General features: G+C 39.6%; 1 pseudogene; it reads right to left on the bottom strand.

Annotated features, from left to right (window-relative positions):
* The window catches only part of LOC126438168 (protein HIRA-like), a 445,447-nt pseudogene extending 424,536 nt beyond the window's left edge, over positions 1 to 20,911 (bottom strand).
* Between the last annotated feature and the right edge of the window lie 1,255 nt (positions 20,912 to 22,166).

The raw sequence follows: 22,166 nt of genomic DNA, 5'->3' as shown, positions 1-22,166 counted from the left end.
CATTAAGTACTCTTTAACCCAGCATAATGAAAGTATTATAATTGTTTCTGATTCTAAAAGTATTCTTAGAGCTATAGAGAGCAGAAATTGGAGTAAACACAGCAATAAACTTGTTATTGACATAGGTAACAAAATAACAGAATGTTTACAAACAAACAAATATATTTATTTACTTTGGGTTAAAGCTCATGCAGGCGTTTTGTTTAACAAAACTGTTGACCAAGGAAGCTGCCATATCCAGAACTCTCTGAGATATCAGGCTACCTTACACCAATTTATTACATCAAATTAAAAGGGACATCAGATCACAGAGAAAAAGAGGAATGGAAGACATCTGTTAAAAAATGAAAATACACTGATTAAAAAAATGCAACACAAAAATATTAATGTAGAGTAATGTAATTTTGCGAATACATTTGCCTAGGTAACCTATTTAAGTGATTAACATTGCTAGATCACAGGTTAATGGAAGTGCAAGATAAGCCATTGCAAATGTGAAATGCTGGCCCATTAATAACTGGCGTAACTGTCAGAATATTGAATGCAAGCTTGCAAACATGTCTGCACTGTGTTATACAGGTGCCTGATGTCAGTTTATGGGATAAGAGTTCAATGCCTGTTGCACTTGGTGGGTTGATACGGGGATGGTTAATGCCATTTGTGGAAAACCCTGAAGTTGTCAGCTGATGATGTCCCATATGTGCTCATCTGGAGACAGATCTGCTGATCGAGCAGGCCAAGGGACATGTTGACCATCTGTAGAGCATGTTGGGTTACAACAGTGATTTACAGTTGTGCGTTATCCTGTGGAAAACAGCCCCTGGAATGCTGTTAATGAATGACAGCACAACACGTCAAATCACCAGATCGATGTACAAATTTGTAGTCAGGAAGTGTGGGATAACCACGAGGGTGGTGCTGCTGTCATACGAAATCGCAACCACACCATAACTTCTTGTGTAGATCCAGAGTGTCTAACATACACACAGGATGGCTGCAGGCCTTCAAATGGCTTCCTCCTAACCAACACAGGGCCATCACTGTCAATGAGGTAGAACCTGCTTTCATCAGAAAACACAACAGACCACCATCCCGCTCTCCAACGAGCTCTCAATTGACACAATTGAAATCGCAGATGGTGGTGGTTTGGGTCAGTGGAATGCATGCTACAGGGCACCTGGCTCGAAGATGTCCTTGAAGTAACTAATTTGTAACACTGTGGTGCCCACTGCTGCTGCAGTTGCAGTACAATGCACAAGAGATATATGCCCAACACAGTCATCATCTCTCTGTAGTGCCACGTGGGTGTCCAGAGCCCAATCATCTTGCTACTGTACATTTTCATGACTACAGGTGCCACCAATCATGTTACATTCCTACCAAGCGTCTCTGCAATTTCAAGGAAGGAACAGAACATCCAGCTTCTTGTAGCCCTATAACATGACCTCTTTCAAACTCACTGGTGTTTATTGCAGTAGCCACAAGAAAGATCACGGGAGGTGCACATCGGCGCGGCACGTCACAGGCAGTGTTGCCGCAAGTAAAGTCCCGCCCACCAGAGGGCACACGAGAATTCGGCCACGCCCTCTGCCAGTGGAACAACAACAACTCAGGCTGCACGGGCTGTGCCCAGTCAGTTTTATATCAGGCATGCCTAGCAGACAGTTCCCGGTCTACACTAAGTGAAGTGCGACGGACAACGTGAATTGTGTTAACACACAATTGGCGACGAGTAGGGTCGTTCTTTTGCTTGTTGCGTCATTGTTCTGGTTTTGCAGCTTATCCACAGCATGGAGGATTTATTGCGGGTTTTGGTTGAGCAGCAGAAGGAGCTCATGGCAACCATGACACAAGCACTTCCGGCGTTGCTCTCCATGCAGTCTGCTCCAGCGCCGTTCCCTCCTCCCTTTACCCCGTATGACGAGACGGCGGAGGATTGGGACACACATGAACATCGCCTTCGGCAGCATTTCCAGGCATTTCATGTTGCTGATGTGGAGGTATGTCGTGCTCTTTTCTTGTCTTGGATATCTCCCTCCCTGTATCAAGTTTTGCGGCAGCTAGCGCCGTTGCAGGAACCCTCGTCCTTGTCTTTTGACGCATTGTGTTAATTGCTGTCTTCCTATTATCGCCACCGCATGCATGTTGTGGCAGCTATGGTTGAGTTCTATCAATGCGAGAAACAGCCCCATCAGTCTTACCGGGTGTGGGACGCTACCCTACACGGTCTTAGTTGCAAGTGCCATTTTGTCACGGATCAGTTGTGAGAGTCATATGGCCATGTTATGGTGCAAGACATCATTGTTTGTTCGGCCCCTGATAGGGAGGTCCGGCAACGGGCTGTGCAGTTGGTAGATCCTTCCCTTGAGGAAGTCCTGTCCATTGCTCAATCGTATGAAGTCTCTCACACCGCAGGTCAACAGTTGGAAGTGTGGTGTGACATCACAGTGGTTCAGGGCAACGCAGCCATGTCCACTGCGTCCGGGGTGGAAGACGTGCGAGCGGTACAATCCGGCCGTTACGGCCGCTCCCGCACTGCGCATAAACAGAGTTCTGGCCGCCGGCCCCTGTTACCATCCTGTGCATTGTGCTATATACATCATGATCAGTCAGAGTGCCCCAGCGTTGGGCCGTTTGTTGCAAATGTAATAAAAAAGGACACATTGCTCAAGTTTGCCACTCAGCCTCAAAGGAATCGAAGGAAGCAGATACAGAGGACATTCAGGAACTTTCATCGGGACAGGCTCCCAACACATCGGCACACAAACTCTTTATCGTGGTGTCAGTTCAGTCGCACCGACTACAACTGCAAGTAGATACGGGCGTGGCAGTTTCCTTGTTGAATGCACAATCTTACTCCGACTTTGGGTCGCCCCCGTTGGTGCCAGTTTACCAGCATCTCTGTGGTTATGGTAAACAGTTCATTCCCCTACTGGGTCAATACACTACCGATGTTACTTACAAATGAGTCACTCGGCCTCCTACTTGTATTGTTGTCAGTGATGCGAGCTTCGCTAACCTTTTTGGATTGGATGTCTATCAAGCTTTCAGTTTTTCTATCGCAAACACCATACAGTTGGTTTCCGAAGACGTTTCCTATCAATCATTGGAATCTTTGACCTCTGACTTTAAGGATATCTTTGAGGAGGGCCTGGGGCATGTTCCAGACTTTGAAGCTCACTTAACGTTGAAGGCGTCACTTCGCCCGCGTTTTCTACGTGTGAGGCAGATCCCCTTGGCTCTCCGCCCTCAGGTAAAAGCAGAGCTAGACTGGCTGACAGCCCTCGGGGTCATTCTTCCCATTTCTTCTAGTGAGTGGGCTTCGCCCCTCGTTATTGTCAGGAAACCCTCGGGAAAATTACATCTTTGTGGCGATTTCAAGGCCACCATTAATTCCCAATTGGTGGTGGACACCTATCCCTTGCCTCGTTCTGATGAATTGTTCTCCGACATGGCGGGAGGCCAATATTTTTCGAAAATCGAACTTTCGGAGGTTTATCATCACATACCACTTGATGAGTACTCCAAACAGCTGGCGGTCATCAACACCCCATTTGGCCTTCACCAATACCAGTGCTTGGTCTTCGGAATATCCAGTGCCCTGGCGATATTTCAGCATTATCTTGAGCACATCATGTCGACAATCTCTCATTGTATTAATTACCTGGACGACATAATTGTCACAGGTCGCAGCATGAAGGAACACTTGCAAAACCTTCGAACCCTCTTTCTCAAATTCAGGTCCGTGGGCCTGCGTTGCAACCTGCGTAAGTCGAACTTCTTCCAACCATCCGTTTCTCAATGGCTTTTGGCTCATTGTCATTGATGCTTATTCCCGATTCCCATATGTGGCTCGCTGCTCCTCAACCACTTCAGAGGTTGCAATCCAGGCACTCACAAAAATCTTTTCTGTGGAAGGTCTGCCAGTCACCCTGGTATCAGACAATGGACCTCAGTTTATTTCGCAGACCTTCCAGGATTTTTGTAGGTGCTTCAGTATTTGGCATGTTTGCTCTCCCCCTTTTCATCCACAATCGAATGGTGAAGCCGAGCGTATGGAGCGCACATTTAAGATGCAGATGAAAAAGTATGTGCACGAATTTCCTGTGGAGGAGGCATTGATGTTTTTCCTGACGGCATACCGGACCACACCGATGGGAGAATGCAGCCCCGCAGAGCTCCTCCACGGGTGCCAACCTAGGACTCTGCTGCACCTCCTCTGGCCTGGTCCTCGCCAGTCTTTTCAAAACGGGGTACCCGGCTTTTACCACCAGGTATGTCTGTCTGGGCATGTGGGTTTGGTCGCAATCCATGTTGGATACGGGCGGTGGTCCTGCGCCGCAATGGCCGCTGGCTCTATACCTTGCAGGCGGGGGACCGGGAGGTGCGTCATCACCAAATTCAGCTACGTCCACGTTTGGGCACCCACCCTACGACCCCTCAGGCACCGGCTTCCCCATTGCCAGCACCCGTGTTGTTTTCACAGGGGACACTACCGCCTCTACCCCCTGTGACTCCGCCACACAGCGATGGTTCTCAGCCTTGGCGCCCTCCAGTAGCTCCAGCACCGGCATCGCCATCATTAGAGATGCCCCAGCAAGAGCCAGCCCCCCTCGCAGGCCCGGTTTCTCAGGAGGCTGGTTCACCTGTGGTCGTGCCTTCCCCATCATCCCCACCACTGGGTCTTGCCCCTCCCGAGGTGGAACAGGATCCTGAGTTCGACAGCTTGTCACCTGTTCTGTCCCGGGCTCCGATGGTGGGACAATGGGGGCCTCTTCGTGTGGGTCACTTCCAACCATATTCGAAGGTTTCGGCTCGAGGGTTGGCAGATACCCCTGACTCCAGCATGCCAATGGACATGGAGGTCATCGCTACTGCATGACGCTCCACCTTCCGATGCAGTGGCTCACAGTTGCTTCACCCCCCCCCCCCCCCCGCCCCGGAGGAGGAGTGCAGTAGCCACCAGAAAGATCGCGGGAGGCACACATTGGCACGGCACGTCACAGACAGTAGTTGCCGCAAGTAAAGTCCAGTCCACCAGAGGGCACACAAGAATTCGGCCACGCCCTCTGCTGGCAGAACAACAACAACAACAACTCAGGCAGCACGGGCCGAGCCCAGTCAGTTTTACATCGGGCATGCCTGGCAGACAGTTCCCGGTCTACACTATGTGACGTGCGACAGACAACGTGAATCGTGTTAATACCTTGATAATGGTGATTTCCTCATCTTAAAGTCATTCTTGACTTACATCAACTCACCATGCCCAATTTCAACAGTAACTAATGCTCAGGACCACTATAATGTATATTTAAACAAAAGCTGATCTGCATCCTCATAATGGCTCTATCAGGCCACTCTTATGTGACTGCAACAAAATTTGAAGCGACGTCATCTTTCAGATGTATAAACATGCCCACCAACTTTCATTTATGTTGCACAACTCCTTCTTAGTGTCAATGTATTATAGTTGGATACGGATACAACCCACATACCCAGATTTCTGTGGTTTCACAACAGTCTATACACTGTAGAGCTATCTCTGCAATCATGAGGATGAGATTTAATCAAGCCTGTTTTCCTATGCATTTATTTTTTTTTCAACTAAGAAATTCCGGCACCTGTTATTGCAACAGCTCAGATGTGGGGTACATTAATCATTTAATATTCACCTGCTTGAAGTATAGTCAGCATACAGAACACCTCCTTTCTGATCTTAACTATCTTACATTAACTTCTTTCCTTTTATTTATTTTTTAATTGAAAACTTGAGTGTTTAGAAATTAAGTTTGCCTTTGTTTACACAATAGTACAGAAACAGTGTTTAGATATGTTAATAATTCATGTTCATTTCTTCTTCTTCTTTTAGTGCTCAACCCTGAGGTTGGTTTGCAGCAAAGTGCCATTCTTCTCTTCTGTCTGCCTTCCTCTTCATTTCCACATATGTGTTACATCCAATGTCATTCATGATCTGTTGCATGTATAATATCCTTGGTCCCCCGCCGATTCCTTCCCTCAATAGCTTGTTCTGCTATTGTTCCAATGATGATGTTGTGTCGTAGGATGTGCCCTACAAGTTTGTCTCTTCTTGTTTGGATATGCCTCCACAGAGATCTGGTTTCCTGTACGCTTCTAAGCTCCTCTTCATTTGTTACTTTATCTCTCCAGCTGACCTTCATCACATCATCCTTCTATAGCACCACATCTCCAGGGCCTTTAGCCGTCTTCTCTCTTCTCATCCAACTATCCAAGTTTCTCATCCATATAGTGCCACACTCCAAACGAAACATTTCACGATTCGTTTCCTCATTTTCGGGCAGATGTTGCTGGTGAGTAAGTTTCTTCCCTGATTAAATGCAATTTTGGCCTTTTGTATTATGCTCGCAATTTCTTTCCAGCTTCTACCATCCCTTGTGATTTTGCTTCCCAGGTAAGTAAATTCCTCGATCACTTCCAGCTCCTCTCTTACAATTCTCATCCTCAGAGGTTCATATTCTGCTCCTGTACTGCATACCATCACTTTAGTCTTTTTCTTGTTTATTCTCATTCCATACTGATTGCACAGAATTTTTTCCATTGTTCTGAGGACTTTCTCTAGAGCTTCTTTTGTCTCCGTGACTATAGCAATATCATCTGCATAACATAGCAAGTCTATCTACTGCCCATTAATTTTGATCCCCACCTCAGTAGGTTCTCGAACTTGGTCTATAGCTTCCTGGATGTAAGCATTGAATATAAGAGGAGAGAGAGCACATCCTTGCTTTACCCCTTTTCTAATGTTTGCTTCTTGTTCCTGGTGACAGTTCCTAATCACTGCTACCTCATTCTTATAGAAACCGACTTTCACAGGGATGTCTTTGTACTTTATTCCACTTTTCCTCAGCACTCTGAACATCTCTTGCCAGATAATGTTATCACATGCCTTTTCTGTGTCTACAAAGTCAACATAAGTAGATTTATTTTTCTGTAATTGCTTTTTTATAACGAGTCTCAATGCCAGAATTGCCTCTCTTGTTCCCAATCCCCTTCTGAAACCAAACTGATCTTCACTCATATCCTTCACTTTCTCTTCAGCTCTCTTCAGGACTATTTTTATGAGAATTTTTGATGCATGTGATATTAGGCTTAGAGTTCGGTACTGTTCACATTTTGTAGCTGCTGCCTTCTTTGGTGTAGGAACAATGATACATTTCTGGAAGTCCGTCAGTATCTCTTCTGTGTTATAGATGGACCCAATAAGTTTAAGCAGCATCATTTTCAAGCTGTCACCAGCATTCTTTATTAGTTCTGCAGTTTTTTTTATTAGTTTATTGGTTCTCAGTGTCCATTGAGAAGTTCAGACAGGCAGGTGCTAAAGAGGTCCGAAATTCACAAAATTCTCACAAGAGGAAAGTAAATAATAATGTTACCATTTTTCACCAAAATATTCCAGGATTGAAGAATAAAGTAGATGAGCTCCTTGTTTGTTTAGATGACATTGAATCTGATAATGTAATAGATATACTATGCCTGTCTGAGCATCACATTGTGTCTCATATGGAAAAGGTAAATGTCAGTGGTTATAAACTAGCTGCACATATGAGTAGAGAGAATAAGGTGAGAGGAGGAATTGCCATATATGTCAAAAGTTATCACTGTGTAAAAAGCTTAGATACAAAAAAGTTTTGTCTAGAGCAACATATAGAAGCATGTGCCTGTCAACTTAAACTGAAGGAGGGCTCTTTTATAATTGTAACAGTATGTAGGTCCCCTTCAGGAAACTTTCATTTATTCCTGGAAAACTTGGATGTCTTGTTGTGCTATCTGTCAGATAGGGGAAAGCAAATTATTGTTTGTGGGGACTTCAATATTGATTCACTGAAAGAGTGTAATAAGAGAAAATCTTTAGCAGTTATACTGGGATGAGGTGTACAAGGAACCCGATGCTAATTTAAAATATAACTTATTTCATGATACACTTGTAAGAGAATTTGAAAACTGTTTCCCCAGGAAAGTAGTTAAATCTAATTATAAGAAACCATGCAAAAAAACCTTGGCTTACTAAAGGAATAAAAATCTCTTGTAACCACAAAAGGGAACTGTATCTAACAACAAGAAAGAGTAATGAGCCAGAAGCAGTCAAATATTATAAAAACTACTGTGCTACCTTAAGAAAGGTTATTAAAAAGTCCAAAAGTATGTGCATCATGTCTGAGATTAATACCTCTGATAACAAAACCAAAACAATTTGGAATATTATTACAAGGGAGACAGTGCAACCAAGAGTACAGGATGATGGCATCACCATAAAAGCGAATGGAAACTTGAGAAACAACAAGCCGGAAGTCGAAAACATTTTGAATAATCATTTTCTAAATGTTATAGAGAAAATAGGATCTAAATGATCATTAGAAGAAGCAAGGCGGTTAATGGAAGAGGCCTTACCCACACCATTTGATACAACTGAAATTCCACCCACCTCTCTTTCTGAAATTATGAAGATAATAAACTCTCTTAAGAATAAATGCTCACATGGAATTGATGGCATTTCCAGCAGGATAATAAAAGCTTGTTCCCAAGAAATAAGTGGGATTCTTAGCCACATATGTAATAGCTCTCTGAAGTAAGGTAGACTGAAGTGTGCCATTGTTAAACCACTGCATAAAAAAGGGGATACGTCTGATGTCAACAACTACTGCCCAATCTCTCTTCTGACTGCTTTATCCAAAATTCTTGAAAAAGTAATGTAATGTAGAGTAGCTTCACACCTTTGTAAAAATAAAGTTTTAACAAAATGTCAGTTTGATTTCCAGAAGGGTTTTTCAACGGAAAATGCTATATATACTTTCACTAATGAAATATTAAATGCTCTGAGTAACCGGAAGTCACCCGTTGGAATTTTTTGTGATCTATCTAAGGCTTTTGATTGTGTAAATCATGGAATACTTCTAGATAAGCTCAAGTACTGTGGTATGAATGGGACAGTGCTCAAATGGAAGAGTGCAGAAAGTTGAAATAAGCAGTTCACATAATATGCAAAAAACTGGTGATTTCTCAAACTGGAAAACAATCAAGAATGGGGTGCCACAAGGTTCGGTCTTCAGTCCTCTGCTGTTCTTAATATATATTAATGACTTGCCATTCTATATTCACGAAGATGCAAAGCTGATACTTTCTGCTGATGATACAAATATAGCTATCACACCCAACAGACAAGAATTAACCAGTGAAATTGTAAACAATGTTTTTCAGAAAATCATTAAGTGGTTCTCTGGAAATGGGCTATCATTAAACTTTGACAAAACACAGTATATACAGTTCCACACAGTAAATGGAATGACACCATTAATAAATATAGACTTCGACCAGAAATCGGTAGCTAAGGTAGAATATTCAAAATTTCTAGGTGTATGCGTTGATGAGGGTTTGAACTGAAAAAAAAAAAAAAAAAATGCACACTGAGGATCTGCTGAAACGTTTGAGTTCAGCTACTTATGCTATTAGGGTCGTTGCAAATTTTGGTGATGTACATCTGAGTAAATTAGCTTACCACGCCTACTTTCATTCTCTGTTTTCGTATGGTATCATATTCTGGGGCTGCACAAAAGCACGTAACTGGAGCTCATCCAAGATCATCCTGCAGACACTTATTTAAAGAGCTATAAATATTCACTGTAGCCTCACAATATATATATTCAATTATGAAATTTGTTATTAACAATCCGAACGAATTCAAAAGTAATAGCAGTGTACATGGCTACAACACTAAGAGAAAGGATGATCCTCACTACTCAAGGTTACATCTAACTTTGGCTCAGAAGGGGGTAAATTATGCTGCCACAAGTCTTTGGTCACTTACCTAATAGGATCAAAAGTCTGACAGATAGCCACATAGCCACATTCCATTACGAAGTGTCTTATTCATGATCTATGGAACAAGTACTAATCTAATCTAATCAACACCCGTTACTTTGTTGTCCCGTAGTTCTTTTAGAGCTCTGTCAAATTCTTGTTGCAGAATGTCACCTCCCTTGTCATCTTCGTCTACTTGCTCTTCTCTTCCTATTACTTCCTCCGAAAGAGGCGTTCCGGCATGTCTAAGTGGGAGATATTCTAATTTTCACTGTTGGTAGCTAAATAGTGCTCAGAACTTCTAGGGAAAAAAAACGAGCTGTCCCATGTATCAGCAGCTGCCATGAAGGAGCATGTTACATTTGCATTGACAATGATTTTAGAAAAAAGTCTTACCTTGATTATAAAAATTTATAACAGAAAAACTGTTTGACATAATAAGTTATATTTGATGCCGTTACATAGGTTACTATTAATAGTTTTTTTTTTTTTTTTTTTTTTTTTTTTTTTTCTTTTAAGACCACTTATCTTAGTAAACCTCAACATGTGCACCCTTGGTATCTCGAATAATGTCGATGTGGTATTCCAGTTCCCGCCAGGTGTTTCATAACATGTGTTCCGTCACAATACCCACAGCAGCTTGTATCCTAGCCTTCAGTTCATTGATGTCAGCAACTGGTGTGATGAAGACTCTGTCATGGTATAGCACTCCTTCCAATCCACCAATCCTGACATTACTCCCCTCTCCAGACATTACGCCCCTTGACTTTTTTTTCTGGGGCTATATCAAGGACAGAGTCTTTGTCACACCAGTTGCTGACGATGACAAACTGAAGGCTAGGATACAAGCTGCTGTGGGTAGTGTGACAGAACACATGTTACGAAACACCTTGCGGGAACTGGAATACCGCCTCAACATTCTCCGAGCTACCAAGGGAGTACCTGTTGAGGTTTATTAACATAAGTGGTCTTAAAAAGAAACTAGTAACACTAACCTAAGTAACAGCATAAAATGTAAATTATTATGTCAAACGGTTTTTATTACAATCAGGGCAAGACTTTGTGCTCACTCTGCACATTTAAGTCTCATAAAAGGGTAACGCATTTTACATTAGTACGCCTTGTATCCATACAGCCTATGAAGTGAAGTATTAAGAGAGGCTGATTTTCACTCATGGGCAGAGTTCTACAAGGGGCCAATATCTGCGACTACTACCATATTGACATTTTCTCATCTCCTAGGTCAACATGAGGCTGCGAACAGTACACAACACAAAATAACAACCTAGTTTTTCAAGACAATATAAAGAATGATACAACTGAGTCAGGGGAAGAAGAGGAAAGGTGGGGAGGGGTGTAAGCTGAGTAACTTGATTAATTTATGTAGGCATATGTACCGACGCCATTTTAGTTTGTTAGCCAACTGAGCACCAAGTAATTTTACACATGCTATTTCACCTTGCACATGATCATTAGTATCTATTTCTGGTACCAGAAGATTCTTTTTTACTCATTTGAAATTTCAGAATATGACCAAGCGAGGTGGCACAGTGGTTAGCACACTGGACTTGCATTTGAGAGGATGACAGTTCAATCCTGTGTCCACCCATTCTGATTTAGGTTTCTCATGGTTTCCCTAAATTGCTTCAGGCAAATGCTGGGATGGTTCCTCCCTAATCCGATGAGACCAATGACCTCGCGGTTCGGTCTCCTCCCCCCACATCAACCCAACTCAGAACATGAATTTTTTTTTTAGTGTGAACCTGCAGTAGGCCTATTCAACAGTCTCCTGAAATACGTATGCTATAGTCAAAGCTGCCTTTTGATGAACATGCTAATCTCTTCAAGAAGAATTAATAGTTTTTGAACACTCCATTGAGGTCAATGTTAGATCATTTAGGTGGATTAAACGCTGAAATAGATGTAGCACTGAACCTTCATGGATTTTATGTTTACTGCTATCTTGTTCTGAGTTTAGTTTTATTCCTGTACTACTGTCGCTAGGTATCTTCTTCCTCTTATGAACCTAAGATTCCATTTATCTCCGTGTTGATCCTGAACTTTTAAGCATGTTCACTAAACAAACAACTCATGAAGCAAAAAGTATTTAAAATATTATTTCTTGTCACTCCAGGTCTTGAATCATAGATAGATGAAAGCTACACAGACTGATAGAGTTATGAGGACCCTCTGTCACTGAACAGGTACAACAGTTCAAGATACTTTATTCTGGACTGGTATTTAGCACCTGACCTTCTGTCTATAGTAGTATTTGTGTGATCAATTCAGCAGAAATATCCAAAAGATAACACAAAACTATAAAAAAATGAATTATGTTGCAATTAATCATGGAGCTTTCATTTAAATAATACCTGATGTCTGTCCTCTATGTACAGTATTCCATAACATTGAAATTGTTTACTTTGAGCACTATCTGCTGTGATCTGGAACGAGCATTTAGTCTTAATGGCTTATGTAACAAATTTCTTGTAACACTTTTCTAAAAGCAAGACTATTGCAACCTACATCCTTCTGAACCTGCTTAGTGTATTCATCTCTTGGTCTCCCCCTATGATTTTCACCCTCCACACTTGCCTCCAATACTAAATTAGTGATCCCTTGATGGCTCAGAATGTGTCCTACCAACCGATCCCTTCTTTTAGTCAGGTTGTGCCACAAATTCCTCTTCTCCCCAATTCTATTCAGTACATCCTCATTTTACTTGATCTACCCATCCAATCTTCAGTATTCTTCTCTAACACCACATTTTGAAAGCTTCTATTCTCTTCTTGTCTAAACTATTTATTGTCCATGTTTCACTAACATGCCTGGTTACAGTCCATACAAATACTTTCTAAAAGGACTTTCTGACACTTAAATCTATACTTGATGTTAAAAAATTTCTCTTCTTCAGAAACAGTTGCCTTACCAGAGACCATCTACATTTTAAATCCTCTCTACTTCGACAATCCTCAGTCATTTTGCTCTACAAAGAAAAAAACTCATCTACTACTTTCAGTGTCTTATTTCCTAATCTAATTCCCTCAGCATCACCTGATTTAATTTGACTACATTCAATTATTCTCCTTTTGCTTCTGATGGTGGTCATCTCACATCCTCCTTTCAAGACACTGTCCATTCTGTTCAACCGCTCTTCCAGGTCCTTTGCTGTCTCTGACAGAATTACAATGCCGTTGGCAAACCTCAAAGTTTCCATTTCTTTCCCATGGATTTTAATTCCTACTCCAAATTTTTCTTTTGTTTCCTTCACTGCCTGCTCAATATACAGATTGAATAACATCGGGGATAGGTTACAACCCTGTCTCACTCGCTTTTCAATCGCTGCTTCCCTTTCGCACTGCTCGACTCTTGTAGTAATAATTGCTGTCTGGTTTCTGTAAAAATTGTGAATAGCCTTTCTCTCCTTTTATTTTACCCCAGTCAACATTGTCAAAAGCTTTCAGTGAGTCTACAAATGTTAGAAATGTATGTTTGCCTTTCCTTAATCTATCTTCTAAGATAAGTCATTGGGTCAGTATTGCCTCGCGTGTTCGAACATTTCCATGGAATCCAAACTGATCTTTCCTGAGGTCGGCTTCTACGACTTTTCCCATTCCTCTGCAAATAATGTGTGTCAGTATTTTGTAGCCATGATTTATTAAACTGATAGTTCAGTAATTTTCACACCTGTCGACACCTGCTTTCTTTGGGATTGGAATTACATAATCATCAGTATTATCAAATTTATCCTTGTATGCAGCAAACACTTTTCATTCATGTTCTTTGTTTTATAGGCTATCACTTTGCATTGTTCAAATTATTCTAACTGCTATAGGCCTTTACTTACATTAAGACTTCATATCACATCAACTGTCATATGCAGTAATTTTATTTATTTATTTACTTATGGCATAGTCCATATCAATACAGGAAGGCTAAGAGAAAATCTTACTTTCATCATCTCAGATGTTACTGTATTTAGCATATGTTAAAATGTCAAACTAAGTAAGAAACACACACATTTTTGTTTTCTCCAAAAAAAAAAAAAAATCTGTTCCAAGATACAGTCCTCCAAAGATGACACTGCACATACCATTTTGAAGTTGTAAATTTTGGAAAAAAATTTAAAATGCTGTATCTCTGGACCAGTTCCAGATATTTTGTTGGGGGTGTTTCTTATTTGAAGGATAGCTGCTTTATGATTACAAAGAAATCCTTCATTTGGACTTATCTGTCAAAGTTATTTTATTATAGCATTCTGAACTTTACTCATAATTTATGGACTTTTTTCTTTAAAAATACCAATCCATAAAATTTTGATTTCTTTCCTGTAGATTAGTACCATATAGTTTTACATTTTCTGAAAAGGAGAGCTTCCACTTTTAGGTTGAACAGGTTCTATAAGCAACTGAAATTTTTGCCATACATAAAACCTGTTTTATTACCACATTATCACACAACAGGCTCATAAACATCAAAACCTAGCCTTATTTAACACAATTTTAGTTTTGAAAGATGAGTAAGAGATTCATTTTTCAAGCATCTTAAATGGTTCCAAAATGTATGTGAAAGGTTCAAAGACTTAAAAGCTTCACTTTATACAACTTCTGTGCACTCTGTTTTGAATTGAAATTAGACAGTCAATGAACTAGATGTGTGTTCCACTGCTTCAGTATCTTTTTTTGATATACAGTCATGCATTCCTGTTGAACCAATAGGAACTGGAGCACTTACAATCTTCAAAACACTGAACAGGAAGTGAGCACTGATGGTGTTGTTGCTGTCCTTCAGCTGGAAACCAGGATCCAGTAGCTGGTCCATGTGTTAGCATGAAGTTCACTACAATTTTGTATACACACACACCACAAACACTCCCCTTCTCAGGTTGTGAATCCAAATATTATCCTGCTGTTTCTAAGGTGTTCACCGAACAAATGAAATTTCTTCTCTCTTGCTCTTTAAAGTGCATGCAATATGAGTTTGCCCATCACTTTGAGTCCAAAAACGTGTCTTCTGAATTTCTTTCGCAGTAGTAGCTTGTTTGGACCATTCTTCTTTTTTTCCGCTCACGGAATTCTTTGATTTCCTCTTTGGACAAAAGAATGAGGGCTGTGGATGTGCAAGATTTCACGACTCTCGTAAAATCCTCAGCATTCTGAATTGCAGCTGTATTTGATCTCGAAAGATTGTGTTTTGTAGCATATTGCTTCAGCAGGCCTCCTACACCATCACAAGGACTCTTCCTGTGACCAGTAGCACTTAAAATGACTAGGAGCACCATCAGAAATAATGATGATCTCTGCCCCTGTTTGCAGTTGAAGAATTTGGCGCATTGCTAGCAAGGCATGTGCTGAGTCATGGCCTATGTCATCACTTATAACTGCAACACTTGTGGTCTTGTTTTGAAAGTATGTCACTCCTGTAAAAATTGAAACCTGGTTATTACTCCAATGATACCCTTGTACATCTTGTGGGAGTATTACAGACCAGTTATCAGCAAAATCACAGTGAAGAACTAAACATAGTTCTTCAGCCTGTACACACCCTTTCACTTCTGCAATGTGTTGTTCTTGCAATTTCTTCAGATGCTGGTGTGTTATTCCTTTCACTGACCATTTGCCAAGTTCATCAATGAGACTGTCAGAGGCAACAGTTTTCTTAATTAGTTTGCTTTCCTCCCATGTCACATATGTAATTTCTGCAGAGTTATCTGCTACATCTTCCGGCCAAGTGGCTGTAAAGACAGTCCTCCCTTTCCAAGGCAGTTGCCAAATTCTTGAAACAAACAAGTATCTTGCTTTACATAACAGACTACTAATGACTTCACACGCCCAACAACCAAGGTGTCATATGTCACGTGCTCCAGTAAGTTCTTCAAAGTTACCATACAACGTTCAAAATTCACGCAGTACACATACAAACAGACATCTCTAGATGGGTGTGGAACTACCCACTTGGATTGCAGTGCATAAAATTTTGATCTCCCAACATGTGAAGTTGTATAGATGCTCTTATAAATTGCTATTAAGTTTCTTTAATACCACCAGTCATGTACCTCTTCACTTACATAACTTTCTGACTTTCAACTGTTACAGATATAGTGTCTTTCTTGTTGGCACTCAGGCGAGAACAGTTCTACTTATCTTCCAGATAAAATGACTGCACTATTTGAACTTAAGCTGCTTCTACAGGATGAACATAGGCCTAATAGGGATGTGGCCTTCCAAAGACTCCTTTTACAGACCTCACATTTCTTGAGTTGTCTACAATGTACTTTGATACTGACGGAATATGGCTCAAAATTGTTTTCTTTGAAAATGTCTCTGGAACAATAGTTAAAACTTGCACCCTTTCACTGTAGGGTGCACAATATTCAAAAGCTGAATTGATATTTGTGAAAATTCTTGGCAAGAGGTGAAAGAGTGCTTCGGTTCATTTTCTTCTGAAGATGGAATTTTTACTTTGACGAGTGTGGTCAGTTTTGCTGTAGTGCATTCATCCACTGCTTTAGTAATTTCTCTGAGCTTTCTTGAGGCAAAGAGCTTGTGGCTCGACTTCACTGATCACAGTTTCTAAACAGGACTAACATCTACCTCTGTAGTTGACTGATTCAGGGTATTTAACTCTTCCTCTATTGATGCAAAATCTGCATCACCTGCATCATGGGAGGCTTCACCTTGTTCAGATACTATCATTGTTGTTATTCTGTTAAAACATTTAGAACACAAAAATTCATCACTGGAAACATCTTAACTTTGAAACAGACTCTTCAAATGAGAACACTTATTCCCAACTTGAGTAAAGTCTGTTTTTTTGTCTGTGTATTATATCAGTCTTTTATGGATATGCAAATAGTCAGCAGACTTCACTCTTCTGTGGCCCCAGTCAGAAGACATTTCAAACAGTCCTTTTCACAAAACACACTGCAACTGTGTCAACTGGCAAATTACTCATGAAAACAGAGAACTTACTGTATGGTCTCAGATTTCTTAGAAGCATTTTCAGAAAACAAGTTAGCACTGAACAACTACAATACAGAAACCTGCAATGAACAACCACAATAAAGAAACTGACAAGAAACTACAACAAAGTGTAAGAATATCTGCAACAATGAGACTGAAAAGAAATAACTGCAACAAAGAAAGTGATAAGAGATAACTGCAACAAAGAAAGTGATAAGAGATAACTGCAACAAAGACAATGGAAATAAACATTGTAACAAAGAAATTAGTAAGTAACAACTTCATTGAAATCATATATTCATTTTTGGAAAAAAAAAAAAAAAACTGTAAATTAAGAAAAAGAACTTTGACAGATATGTCCAAATGGAGGCTACCACTGTCATCATAAAGCAATTATCTTTCAAATAAAAAAAACTCTAACAAAATATCTAGAACTTTTACAGAGATACAGCATTTTTTTAAAAAATTCCAAAATTTGCATCTTCAAAATGGTGTTCACAGTGTCATCTTTGGAGGCCTGTATCTCAGTGGCAGAAATTTTTGTGGGGAAAACAAAAAAATACATGATTCTCACTTACTCCTGAATTTTAACATACGCTAAATTCAATAACATCTGAGACTATGAAGGTAACCCCCCTGCCTGAAGTGATACGGATTATGCCTTGTGTATTAGGTAAAAACAAAGACCAAAAAGTTTTTTGTACCATCATTCACACATACTACAGAATTTTTATGTCTTTTACATTTTATAAGGTCATATTGGGCTTGGTAATGAGTTCTATACGCATAGGATTTTTTTCCTCAGGAGTTAAGGAAATGAGGTTCAAGTGTGACTGAGTTCCGTCCCCCATCAACAACACATCTTTGTTAACAAATTGACCTGTAACATTAGCCCAAGGTCTAGGTTTTGTTAGAGGCGACAAATTGGCTGTGAGGCAGAGACACTAAAAACTGTGAATACAAAATAAAGGTTGTAGTTATGCCATGAAATGTAGCGCATCCCAACATCTATTTTCCCTCCACATTAACACACTTTAGTTTAGCAAGATATGTTCAGAAAAGCTATATTACATAATAGACAAATCACCAATGACAATTTTGGAAGAATTGCATGCAGAAACAAAGGAAGTGTGGGGATGTGGGCACTAAATAACCCTTACCAAGAACTAGGAAAGACACAGCCTGTAGCAAAGACACCTGTAAAGTTACAGAATGTTTCGGTTACTCACCGGAATGTCTTCCCTTTAATAATTTCTTTACTTCACTTAAAATTGTTGTGAGGCACAATTATAGTTAAAAAGACATTGCCTCACATCTTGTTTTGATTGTAATGCACCATTACCCCAATGAAATTTCATCCGTTGGGGAAACAAAAGGCAAAAGCTAATGTAAAACGTGAACTAGCCATCTGAAGATGAACCTGTCAGTTCATAATCAATAACGGTGCTGTTTAAATAAATAAATAAATAGCACTGTAAAAAGTGGCTGGTTGCTGTAATCTACTGTGTAAGAGTCAACCCATAGGAAGTTTCAATCTATGATGTACAGAGTGCAGAACAAACCAAGCTTCATGTATATATGAGCAGTCACTTAAAATGAACCACCTGCAGTTATTGCAGTGAAAATCTGAGAAACCATGTGATCATTACAGTTGATGTTAATCTGAAATTTTGTTGTAAGAAATAGCTCCTTAAAAAAATGAAAGAAACAAATAGGTGTAGGCTGTAAGCATACCTAGGTGATTATACATTTGGCACAATATTTTCGGTATATTTTCATCATTTTCAATTTCTGGACTAACAACTGGAGCCATATTCCAAATAACAATTCTTCCAGAATCTCCACCTGCAAAAAGATGAAATACATGGGTAACAATGCTGTTGCACACAAAGCTGGTGTAATAGTCCACAAATTGTGATTTCCGTCAATTGATCATAAAGCACATAGAAATAAACTAATGGCAAAGCCAACTACTGGTAGCACTGTCATGGACCAAATGTGTCAAACTGAAAACCATCTTGACAACTGTGATATTCAAAAGGTCCATATTCTGAGAGTCAAATTTTTTGTTAACAGTTCACAGTGGCCGATACCCGTAGCAGTGTAGTCCCTTCAATCCCACAAACCAACCAACAGTTCACAATTTCTTAATCCATTTCTTCTTTTGGACATAGTTCTGCATAGTTGATAAATCAAATAGCTTCAAATTGTTCATTTCTGGTTCCCTTATGCACCATAGTCCTATGCAGTGGCTAATACATTCTTAGTCCTTTGTGATCTATATGTATAAAATTAATATACTGTGCATTTGCTGCTGAATGCGCACACTAAATTTTTTTATTGGGCTGTAACAGAGACAAATATGTGCATTCAATTGTTCTCAAGGGTGAATAAATCTATTCTATTCTTGGTGCAGATCTTTACGAAAACACACTGATGCTACTACATCTTTCTTCTACACTTGCACCGTGGAAGTGGTGTCCTGTTCATATAAATAAATGCTTTTGGTCAAACACAAGATTTACATTAAGTTCACAAACATATTATACCAAATACATCACATAATAGTACCTTGTCCTCCTGTTGCAAACCTGGATCCATCAGGATGGATGTCAACGGAGAAAATAGGAAGTGCTGAAAAAAATTAAAGGTCGACAGAGGCGTCCGATCCCAGGCGTCAGCTTTGACCCGTGACGTAAAGGTGTTGTGTGTGATGTCATGAAGGCGCGGAGTTTGGTTTGAGTGTGGCTGTCTGTTTTATCTTATTTTATTTACTTTTCTGATCTGTTTGTTCTATCTTGTGAGATTTTTTTAAAAATTTAATAACACTTATTACTTATTTTAATTATCTGTTTCCTCGAATTTCTGTTTTAGTTTATTATATTTATCTTTCTGATCTGTTCGTTCTATCCCGTGAGACTTTTTTTTTTTTTTTTAAAAAAAAGACAAGAAACACTAATTAGCTACTGAAGCATCTTTATCTTCTATGGGTTGCAGGGGTTATGACCCCTGGGGAGGTGGGTGGTTATTCATGCATGTCTGTCTTCACTTACACGTTGTAGCTACGCAAGGCGTCTAAATTTAATTATATTTAATTTGCCCCCCACCCAAAACACCCCATTTCCCGCGCTTGTCCCGTTAGTGTCATTAGGCTTCTTGTGGAAAGTGTGTGTGTTTGTGTTTGTTTCCGCCATATTTGTGACGTCATGGGTCAAAGCAGACGGATGGGATCGGACGCTTCCGTATTTCCATAGCCTAAATCGCAGTACAGACATTTCACTTCCTTTACTTTCGCTGTCGTTCAATATCATTAAGAGTGAACGTGTTATCCTCATCAACACCCACATAAAAAGTATTTACTCCCATACTCCAAATCCACAATACACTTGCACCTCTGACGAAAGCAAAACAACACCAATCAATGATAGGCGTAACCCATCAAAGATATTAATTTTCAAATAAAACAGCAACCTGCACAATGCAAAAGGTCTTTATGACATTAAATACAATTTATTTTCATTCTGACTGAAATAAACTCTATAATAAATAAGATGCAGACCAAAGATCTGCTCATTCTGACGGAGTCTGACACTAAGACACAGAATATCAAAATATAAATAGTACAACGCTACGGAAACAGAATGACAGCAGCACTCCTAGTGGTATGGTGGTGAACTCTGAATACAAGAAAATATGGCGCCAAAATCAGTATTTTTAATACTAAATACATGATGTAGATGACACTATATTTCATTTATATTTTACGAGTGGGCGTCATACTTTAGTGGTAAAGTGCGTGCCTGGAAACAAAAGTTTTGTGACCTAGTAAAGTAACATATTAGAGAAATATTGATTTGTACTAAGCAACACTTTGAAGTGTGTGTATAGAGCTGACAGCAAGTAAGAGACCAGTTGTGATATTGTTAATTTATAGAGTAACTACAGGGGATCTTGGAATCTTTCTCAAACAGAGTGAAGCAGTTTTGTCAAAATTGTATAAAAACACATTTCAGTCATATTAATAGGTGACTTTAATTTAAATTTCTTGACTGAAATAAGTGATAGAATAGAATTAGAGCAATTGATGAGTGCTTACAACTTAGTGCAAATAGTAGCATTTCCCACTAGGTTACCTGACCATTCAAGTACTCTTATTGATAATGGTTTTGTTAATAAGTCTAGGCACAGCAGCTTGTCAGTCAGTCAAGTCTTAAGTGGGCTGTCAGACCATGATGTTGTACTTCTTACTTTCCTTCAGTTTGATCTTAAGATAAAACTACAACCTATCTGAAAAACTTTGAGACCAGTAAATAAAGAAACAATGTAGACATATAGGTAGGAGCAACAAGTAGTAGACTGGTTTGAAATATATAATTCAACAGAAGTTAACTCAAAATGCATCGTCTTTATTAATCAAATAACAAGTCTTTTTGAGGAAGTGTTGCCAAAGAAAAGAGTCACAGAAAACAAGTTTAACACTACATTTAAGTCATGGAGTACACATGTAAAACAAAAAGAGAATTCTATAGGTCAGCCAGACTGTCTAACAATACTGACATGAAGAGGCAAGGTACGTGGACTCTAAGATGTTAAGGAAAGTGATACAGAAATCAAGAAACATGCACTTCAAAGAGAAAATTGATAAATCGGTTAACAAAATGAAAACCATATGGAAATATGTGAGACTGGGAAAAGATCAACTGCCAAAGAAATTACTAGTTTAAGAAATGGGTGCAATACAGTGGATGATCTTGAAATATTGGCTAATATTTTCAATAACCATTTCTTAACAGTCACAAAACAAATGGGGTGACTGGGTACTGTAAATAAAGATACACCTTAAGTAACAAAATGTTTGGAAAATGGCAGTGAAAGAAATAGAAAAAGTAATTCTGTCTTTAAAAAGTAAAAACTCTGTTGGAGTTGATAACATTTCCACCAAGTTACAGAAATATTGTTGTAGTGAAAAAGTACAGTCCTCAGCCATATTTGTAATATGTCACTGGAGGAAGGCGTATTGCCTGACAGGTTAGAATGTGGACTTATACGACCAATTTATAGAAAGGGGGAAAAGATTGATGCTACAAATTATTGACCCATTTCATTACTCTCAGTTTTTCCAATTGGTGCACAACAGAGTGGTTGAGCATCTTAGTAAATATTGCACCCTCAGCAGTTGCCAGTTTGGCTTTCAAAAAGGGTATCAACTGGGGATGCATTTGTTGACAATGTTTTAGAATCTATAAATAACAATATGCTGACAGTTCGAATATTTTGTGACCTATCAAAAGCTTTTGACAGTGTAAGTCACCATTTTCTTCTGAATAAAGACAACACCCTAGGATTGGGTGGAACAGTAAGCAAATGGCTTGA

Source organism: Schistocerca serialis, unplaced genomic scaffold, assembly GCF_023864345.2.
Source record: "Schistocerca serialis cubense isolate TAMUIC-IGC-003099 unplaced genomic scaffold, iqSchSeri2.2 HiC_scaffold_1261, whole genome shotgun sequence".
NCBI lineage: Eukaryota > Metazoa > Arthropoda > Insecta > Orthoptera > Acrididae > Schistocerca > Schistocerca serialis.
This window is presented reverse-complemented; position numbering and strand designations above follow the sequence as displayed.